Raw genomic sequence first — 9,942 nt, 5'->3', positions numbered from 1 at the left:
TGGCCTGGATGGTTCAGGATAATCACCTGAGCAGTGAAGCCAGCTGCTTCCATTGGTGGGTCGTTCTTGCTGTCACCAGCAACGTTGCCATGATGAACATCCTTGACAGACACATTCTTGACATTGAAGCCCACATTGTCCCCAGGAAGAGCTTCACTCAAAGCTTCATGGTGCATTTCAACAGATTTCACTTCAGTTGTAACGTTGACTGGAGCAAAGGTGACCACCATACCAGGTTTGAGAACACCAGTCTCCACTTGGCCAAGAGGAACAGTACCAATACCTAAGAATATTTACAGTACACTGTAATAATTAGATGAAAGCAGATGGCACTTTTACCAACTCCAATTCAGTGTATTAACAATCAACTTACCACCAATTTTATAGACATCCTGGACAGGCAGGCGCAAGGGCTTGTCAGTTGGATGAGTTGGTGGTAGAATGCAGTCCAGAGCCTCAAGTAGCATGGTCCCACTGGCTTTGCCACCCTTACTGGTGACTTTCCAACCCTTCAACCAAGGCATGTTAGCACTTGGCTCCAGCATGTTGTCAACATTCCAACCAGAAATTGGCACAAATGCTACTGTGTCGGGGTTGTAGCCAATTTTCTTAATGTAAGTGCTGACTTCCTTAACGATTTCTTCATATCTCTTCTGGCTGTAGGGTGGCTCAGTGGAATCCATTTTGTTAACACCAACAATTAGTTGTTTCACACCTAGAGTGTAAGCCAGGAGGGCATGCTCTCAGGTCTGCCCGTTCTTGGAGATACTAGCTTCAAATTCACCAACACCAGCAGCGACTATCAGGACAGCACAGTCAGCCTGAGATGTCCCTGTAATCATGTTTTTGATGAAGTCGCTGTGTCCTGGGGCATCAATGATAGTCACGTAGTACTTGCTGGTCTCGAATTTCCACAAGGAGATATCAATGGTGATACCACGTTCATGCCTGGCTTTCAGTTTATCCAAGACCCAGGAATACTTGAAGGAGCCCTTTCCCATCTCAGCAGCCTCCTTTTCAAATTTTTCAATGGCTCTTTTGTCGATGTCACTGCATTTGTAGATTAGATGACCAGTAGTGGTGGACTTGCCCGAATCTACATGTCCAATGATGACAATGTTGATACGAGTCTTTTCCTTTCCCATTTTGGCTTTTAGGGGTAGTTTTCATGACACCTATGTTCTGGTGGCAAACCCGTTGCAAAAAAGAACACCATCAATATTACATTTAAGCATACTGCTCCCCAAATTCATTATTATATATAAATTTTTGCAGTGAGACATGAATATTTTCACTAACAGGCAACATCTGTTCAAGATAGGTTTGTGTCTAAATGATGCAGGATTTTACTCAGTCTCTTTGTCTTTTGGGGACCTCTGGCCTTGCTCAGGGCATGCTAACTGCCACAGGAGGTGCCTGGCCCACTCAGCCTGCTCAGGCCAAGTCTGGCCTGCACACTAGTTCTTGAGTTCTTGTCCCACACCCAAGAATAATAGGATGCAATGACAGTAAAAAAGTGAGCAACATGGCAGGTTTTATTGAGTGATAAAACTGCTTTCAGGAGAGAGGGAACGTAGGGGTTGTCCCCCTACCCGAAGGTGGGAAAGTCTCCATAATATGGCTGAGTCCAGTGCTTTTATGGGCTCAGAATAGGAGAAGGGCAGGCAAACAGGAAGAGAAGTTCTCACTCTGGGTCGGGGATTTCATCTGGGACCAGTAGTCCATTCTTTCAGTCTTCAGGCTGTTTTTTTGACCAGAAGGTGGGACTTCACAAGGGATCCTCCCCTATCTGCCTCAGCATTTGGCTGCCTCCTATTGCTATCAAAAGTGTGTAACAAAAAAATATTTAATTTCAAGAATTGTTGAAGAAGGATTGTGGACCTGTTATACTGACACCCAAGTACACAGGAAGTCACTGGTGTTCTACCTCTCATGTTGTTTCCATTTGGGTAATCTTGAGAAACACTTGTTCTCACTAGGCATTGGTTACTTCAATTTACAAATGAGAGGGTTGGAATGGATCAAGAATCACACAAATTCAAATGTCTTCAGAAAACAGATTATAAAGTGAGTGAAACAGCCAGATGGATATGGAATTGTAAGTGCTGGGGTGGCTGGAATTAGAGCTCATCTATTCTGTCTAGAGACAGTCACATTCAGAAAAACTTCAAAGACATCTGAGGATGAAATCCAGCACATCTGTAGATAGTCAGCTTTAGCCTGTGACCTAACTGATTTTTTAAAAGTACTGTAACCAACGATGAGTTCTTCCTGCCCATTGCACAGACAAAACCAATTTACTGAAACCATGACATCACAATAAAGAGAGAGTTTAATTGAGATGTGGGAAACAGTTATTACTCAAATTGATCTTTCTGAAAATTTGGAGGCCAGGGTTTTTCAAGGCTAGTTTGGTGGGCAGAAGCTAGGGAAATGGGTACTGCTGACTAGTAAGGAATGCAATCATGGTGTGGGTAAAATGGTCCTTATATACTGAGTTTACTTCTGACTGGGGCCCACAAGACTGACTGAGGGTCCAGGTAAGGCCATCTGATCACCAGAAATGCAAAAGCCTAAAAAGACGTCTCAAATGGCCCATCTTAGTTTCTGCAATAATGAATTGGGGAAGTTGCAAATCTTGTTACCTTTAAAATAATGGCTGGTAATCACTTAACTAACCTATATATTAGCAGAATTCAGGCTCCTCTCATTCTTCTAATCTGGTGACCTTTCATTAGTTTTATAAAGATGGTTTAGTTTTGGGGAAGGGCTATAATTATCTAAACTATAAGCTAAATTTTCTCCAAAGTTAGCTTGGTCCAAGCCCAGGAACGACCAAAGGCAAACTGGAGGTTAAAGACAAGCTGGGGTTTGATTGATTAGGTCAGATCTCTTTCACTGTAATCATCTTCTCAGTTACAATTTTTGTAAAGATGGTTTCAGTCCAAGGTTCTATAACTATCCCACTGCCAGGGGCAAACAACTTGACTTGTGTATTTCTCATGTTGTATTCTTCAATATTGTTCTCAAACTCTTCACACAATGCTTGAACATCCCATAAAGTTACCAGCTTTTGAAGCAATTTCCTACCTGCTTACTCCTGCTTCAATTTTTTCTCTCTTGAAATCATTACTGTCTTGCCCTCTTCATTCACTCCTTTTTCTACCCAGTGGGATTAAGTGCTTAGAACTTCCTTATATTACAACATAAAATAGGAGTTTGATGAAAATATTCAATGAATTCCAAAATGGGTCAAGGCAAATTAAAAGAGAACAAAAGGATTAAATCTAGGATTATTCAATAACTTTCTTCCCTTTTAATGCAATGAACTTGCTGGACCATAAAAAGCAGGCTTTGATAAGTAGTCCTCTATTCCAAAATATAAAGAATTCTAAAGCATTTCATCACACATACTGCAAATTCATTATTTATTTAAAACATTCTCATCGGCTACTTTCCCTTTCAACATTCATTGTGTTCTGTTGGGGGAAAAGTTACCATTTCAAAGGATTTAATTTCTGTTTTCTTCATCAGAGTTTCACACTTAAGGGACAAACTTCAGTTGAGATAGTCTTGAAGAGCCTTGGTATTCAATAAATACGCCTTTTCTTATTCTTTCTTACAGCTATCTCTTTCTGACATGCCCAGGTTTTTCATACATTTGCTTCATTTGTGAACTGCCAAGAAAAAAGCAGTTCTGAATTAAATTATCAGGCTACATTCCCTTTTTGAAACTCCCTACTCCCAATACCCTGCAGTGTTCATTTCCTCCCATCAAAGTGATATGTTTGGGGCTTGCTCAAGTTTTCTGACCAGTTTACATGTAACTGGCTGTCAAGCTAAGCAGTGCAAATCCTTTCCCTTTGCAATGAATATTGAATTAGTTCCTCTCTGTGGCATCTGTCTAAGGAGAAGCACAAAGCAATTCCATCGTTGAGAGAGAAAACAGGGCAGAGGTCAGGTTACTCTGAAAGAAAAGATCCCACCTGCCTAAAGATATAAAATTGCTTTTAAACTCTCCTCACTTCCCCTTCTCTTGTTTTCCCTGTCAATGAAATAAAAACTGTATAAATTATTACTGTGCAAGAGACAATGTTAATAACAACGACCAATTTTACTTTGTAACATATTTCTCTCTGTTCTTTTGTAATACCTGTCGGTTTACTTACTCATTCATTTGGTCATGTGCTAACTCAGTGCTTGGCATGAAGGAGGATCTAACAAGAATCTAAGTCAGAATCTCTGATTAGCATTAATAAAGTACCAAACAAGATATCTAATACTAGAAAGAAAAATATCGAATTAAGGGTCCATAAAATACTTCCCAAATCCACAGATGGAGAAAGAGAGATGCAGGGACCCCCTCTGTGACCACCTTTTCTTTAATGTCTCTTTTCTAAATGGGCTTTAGCAAGAGGCGATCTTTTCAGGAGTATCTGCAGCTAAATAAGGGGAGAATATGTGTGTGAGAGGGCAAAGAAAGAGGCAGCAATAATTTTGGATACAGATAGCATTTAAAATGTGCATGAGTTAAATTATGTGTATGTTATATTATTTTAACACATTAAAACATTTAATAATATAATTGATCAGCAGCTTGGGACAAAATCCTGACCTATTTCTTAGAAGAAACTTGATGAACATATTTTCTTCTAAACATCTCACACTTTGATTCTGAGAGAATAAGCCTATGTAAAGGAAGCTAAATAAGCCCACATACAGAAGTAAAGAACAATACAGAGATGTCAGGAGGCAGTGTGCATGATTGAGTAGGGCATTCAGCTCTCGGCTTCAGAAAGAAGAAAGATCCATGACGTGGCTTGCAAACCTAGGGCCCTGGCCTCAGCAGATACCAGTGAATGACCACCATCCTCATGGAATTACCCAGTCAAAAACAGCTGGGAGTCCTGAAGTGTGGGTGCTTTATTTATACATCCAGATTACTTTCTGTCTCCTGCCCACGCCTGCGGTTTCCTTGGATCCATTGTTTTCTGGAATCCTGAGTCTCCTGAGGTGTCTGTGGCATCCCTTGCCTAAACATTACCTCAATAATTAGTAGTTATGCTTAAAATATTTTAAAGTACACTTCAGCACAGGAACTGAACAGGAGACTGTCTTAGCTTTGGGGATGAGATCACAATTTCAGGGGCTCTGCAAGCTGTGCAGAGGAGGATAGAAAGAAGCATAAAAATTATGGATGTCATATAGGCTCACATATGCAATCTGAGTTCTGGAAGGGCATATTTTGTCTTGTTTACCCTATATGGCCTTTATGCAGCTTGAGCACAGCCTGGATCTGATTCTTTATAATCCCCAGCAGGCTTATGTGGAGATGAAAGACAGCTGCCTGCTCAGTGAAATCTGAAACACTTCAACATGCCTTCCTGCTAGTCTGTCAGAGTGCCTGGAAAGCAACAACCACAGTCATTCAGCTTAGATGAGGTACTGTGTCCTTAAGAGACCTTTCCTAATAAGAAAAGGAAGTGACATATTTATCCGTCACAGCTCTATCTTAATTAAATATATTTTGGTTGCAGTAACAAAAACATCCAATTTATATAAGGTAGCTTATTGCAAAATAATGAAGCTGTCTCTCAGAGGACAATGTGAACAACCAATTTGAAGAGAATGGGAACCCCTATAAAGGAAAGTTATCAGAAAGAAAAAACTCTTTTTTATTCTGTCTTGGTTTACCATAAAATCCATTTTCAAGAATACTCAATTAGCATTATCTGACAGTGTGTTCATTCGTAATTCATTTTGATTCATGATCTACACAGCTTTCTATGTCTTAAATGTATAATCTGTAAATTAGAGATTTAATTCTACTTTTTCTATAAATAGACAACAGAAATAATATTTTAAAATTCCAATATATGATCCTATAAAAAAAAGGCAGCAGCACAACAGACACTCATAAATAAAGCCCTAACTCCCTGGGACAGAGCACTGGGAAAAAAAGGGGTTTATGAGTTCTACTGCAATAGACTTAAACGTACCTGCCCAGCAGCTCTGAATGAACAATGGAGCTCACAGCTCAGCACTTGAGCTCCTATAAAAGACAGACTGTCTCATCAAGCAGTCCCTGACCCCCATATGTCCAAATTGTCACCCCATAAAGGTGAGCTCAGACTGACATTTGGCAGGTATCTTTCTGGGACAAAGATAGCAGCAGAAGAAACTGGGAGCAACCCTTACTGTTCTGCAGCCGCTGCAGGTGATCCCCTGGCAAGCAGGGCCTGGAGTGGACCTCAGCAGTCCTACAGCAGAGGGGCCAGACTGTTAGAAGGAAAACTAAGACACAGAAAGAAATAACTTCATCATCAACAAACTAGACATCCACTCAGAGACCCAATCTGAGAGTAGACAACTACAAAGACGACAGGTAGATAAATTCACAAAGATGGGAAGAAACCAGAGCAAAAAGGAAGAAAACACCCAAACCCAGAACGCCTCTCCTCCTACAAGGGATCACAACTCCTCACCAGCAAGGGAACAAGGCTGGGCAGAGAATGAGTGTGATGAATTGACAGAATCAGGCTTCAGAAGGTGGGTAAAAAGAAACTTATGTGAGCTAAAAGAACATGTTCTAACCCAATGCAAATAAACTAAGAACCTTGAAAAAAGATTTGATGAAATGCTAATGAGAATAGACAACTTAGGTATATAAGTGAATTGACGGAGCTGAAAAACACAACACGAGAACTTCACAAAGCATACACAAGCTTCAACAGCCGAATTGACCAAGCAGAAGAAAGGATATCAGAGGTCGAAGATTAACTCAATGAAATAAAATGAGAAGGCAAGATTAGAGAAAAAAGGGTAAGAAGGAATGAACAAAGCCTCCAAGAAATATGGAACTATGTGAAAAGACCTAATCTACGTTTGATAGGTGTACCTGAATGTGACAGAGAGAATTAATCGAAACTGGAAAATACTCTTCAGGTTATTTCCAGGAAAACTTCCCCAACCTAGCAAGGCAGGCCAATATTCAAGTCCAGGAAATACAGAGAACACCACAAAGATATTCCTCAAGAAGAGCAACCCCAAGGCACATAATGGTCAGATACAACAAGGTTGAAATGAAGGTGAAAATGCTAAGAGCAGCCAAAGAGAAAGGTAGGGTTACCCACAAATGGAAGCCCATCAGACTCACAACAGATCTCTCAGCAGAAACCCTACAAGCCAGAAGACAGTGGGGGCCAATATTCAACATCCTTAAAGAAAAGAACTTTCAACGCAGAATTTCATATCCAGCCAAACCAAGCTTTATAAGTGAAGTAAAAATAAAATCCTTTGCAAACAAGCAAGTACTCAGAAATTTCATCTCCACCAGTCTGGCTTTACAAGAGCTCCTGAAAGAGGCACTAAACACAGAAAGGGAAAACCAGTGCCAGCCACTCCAAAAACATACCAAATGGTAAAAAGCATCAACACAATGAAGAATCTGCATCAACTAATGGGCAAAACAGCCAGCTAGCATCAAAATGGCAGGATCAAATTCACACATAACAATATTAACCCTAAATGTAAATGGGCGAAATGCCCCAATCAAAAGACACAGACTAAATGTAAATGGGCTAAATGCCCCAATCAAAAGACACAGACTGGCAAATTGGATAAAAAGCCAAAACTCATCAGTGTGCTGTATCCAGGAAACTCATCTCATATGAAAGGATATACAAAGGCTCAAAATAAAGGGATGGAGGAAGATTAACCAAGCAAATGAAGAGAGAAAAAAAAAAAGCAGGAGTTGCAATTCTCGTCTCTGATAAAACAGACTTTAAAGCAACAAAGATCAAAAGAGACAAAGAAGGACATAATGTAATGGTAAAAGGATCAATGCAACAAGAAGAGCTAACAATCCTAAATATATACACACCCAATACAGGAGCACCCAGATACATAAGGCAAGTTCTTAATGATTTACAGAGAGACTTAGACTCCCACACAATAATAATGGGAGACTTTAACACCCCATTGTCAATATTAGACAGATCAGCAAGACAGAAAATTAACAAGGATATCCAGGACTTGAACTCAGACCTGGACCAAGCAAACCTAAAAGATATTTACAGAACTCTCCACCCAAATCCACAGAATATACATTCTTCTCAGCACCACATCAGACCTACTCTAAAATTGACCACATAATTGGAAGTAAATCACTGCTCAGCAAATGCAAAAGAAAGGAAATCACAGCAAAGTCTCTCAGACCACAGTGCAATCGAGTTAGAACTCAGAATTCAGAAACTAACTCAGAACCACACAGCTTCATGGAAACTGAACAACTGGCTCTTGAATGTTGACTGGATAAACAATGAAATGAAGGCAGGAATAAAGATGTTCTTCAAAACCAATGAGAATGAAGACGCAACATACCAGAATCTCTGGGACACATTTAAAGCAGTCTCTAGAGGAAAATATATAGCAATAAATGCCCAGATGAGAAGCAAGGAAGAGATCTAAAATTGATGCCCTATCATCAAAATTGAAAGAGCTAGAGGAGCAAGATCAAAAAGACCCAAAACCCAGGAGAAGATAAGAAATAACTAAGATCAGAGCAGAACTGAAGGAGATAGAGACACAAAAAACCCTTCAAAAAATAAATAAATCCAGAAGCTGGTTTTTTGAAAAGATCAACAAAATAGACCACTAGCCAGATTAATGAGAAAGAAAAGAGAGAATAACCAAATAGATGCAATAAAAAACGATAAAGGGGACATCACCACAGATTCCACAGAAATTCAAACCATCATCAGAGATTATAACAAACAATTCTATGCACATAAACTAGTAAACGTGGAAGAAATGGATAAATTTCTGGACACTTGCATCCTCCCAAGCCTAAACCAGGAAGAAGTAGAAACCCCGAATAGACCAATACCAAGTGCTGAAGTTGAGGCAGCAATTAAGAGCCTACCTACCAAAAAAAGCCCAGGTCCAGATGGGTTCACAGCCAAATTCTACCAGACATACAAAGAGGAGCTGGTACCATTCCTTCTGAAACTATTCCAAATAATCCAAAAAGAGGGAATCCTCCCCAAATCATTTTATGAGACCAACATCATCCTGATACCAAAACCCGGCAGAGACTCAGCAAGAACACAAAACTTCAAGCCAATATCCATGATGAACATAGATGCAAAAATCTTCAATAAAATACTGACAAGCCGATTGCAACAGCACATCAAAAAGCTTATCCACCATGATCAAGTAGGATTCATCCCGGGATGCAAGGCCGGTTCAACATATGCAAGTCTGTAAACGTAATTCACCACATAAACAGAACCAAAGACAAAAACCACCTCATTATCTGAACTGATGCAGAAAAGGCCTTTGACAAAATTCAACAGCCTTTATGCTGAAAACCTTCAATAAACTAGGTATAGACGGAACATATCTCCAAATAATAAAAGCTATTTACGACAAACCCACAGCCAATATCATACTGAATGGGTAAAAACTGGAAGCATTCTCTTTGAAATCTGGCACTAGACAAGGATGCCCTCGCTCACCATTCCTATTCAATATAGCACTGGAAGTTCTAGCCCAAACAATCAGGCAAGAAAAAGAAATAAAGGGTATTCCATTAGGAAAGGAGAAAGTCAAATTGTCACTATTTGCAGATGACATGATTGTATATCTAGAAGACCCCATCGTCTCAGCCCCAAATCTCCTGAAACTGATAAGCAGCTTCAGCAAAGTCTCAGGATACAAAATCAATGTACAAAAATCACATGCATTCCTATACACCAATAACAGACTTAAAGAGAGCCAGATAAAGAATAAACTGCCATTCACAATTGCTACAAAGAGAATAAAATACCTAGGAATACAACTAACAAGGAACATAAAGGACCTCTTCAAGGAGAACTACAAACCACTGCTCAATGAAATAAGAGAGGACACAAACAGATGGAGAAACATTCCATGTTCATG

General features: G+C 39.8%; 1 pseudogene across 1 annotated transcript in view; it reads right to left on the bottom strand.

Annotated features, from left to right (window-relative positions):
* LOC108314092 overlaps positions 1 to 1,160 on the bottom strand; it is a 127,621-nt pseudogene extending 126,461 nt beyond the window's left edge. Inside the window, exons 1-2 of the transcript XR_005202517.1 lie at positions 374 to 1,160; positions 1 to 283 (exon numbers count right to left, since the gene is read on the bottom strand). The product of XR_005202517.1 is annotated as an elongation factor 1-alpha 1-like (transcript). The remainder of the gene's footprint in view (positions 284 to 373) is intronic.
* Positions 1,161 to 9,942: the final 8,782 nt, after the last annotated feature.

This window comes from Cebus imitator, unplaced genomic scaffold (genome assembly GCF_001604975.1).
Source record: "Cebus imitator isolate Cc_AM_T3 unplaced genomic scaffold, Cebus_imitator-1.0 Scaffold148, whole genome shotgun sequence".
NCBI classification, from domain to species: domain Eukaryota; kingdom Metazoa; phylum Chordata; class Mammalia; order Primates; family Cebidae; genus Cebus; species Cebus imitator.
The sequence above is the reverse complement of the archived record's forward strand: the minus strand, read 5'-3'. Positions and strand labels throughout refer to the sequence as shown.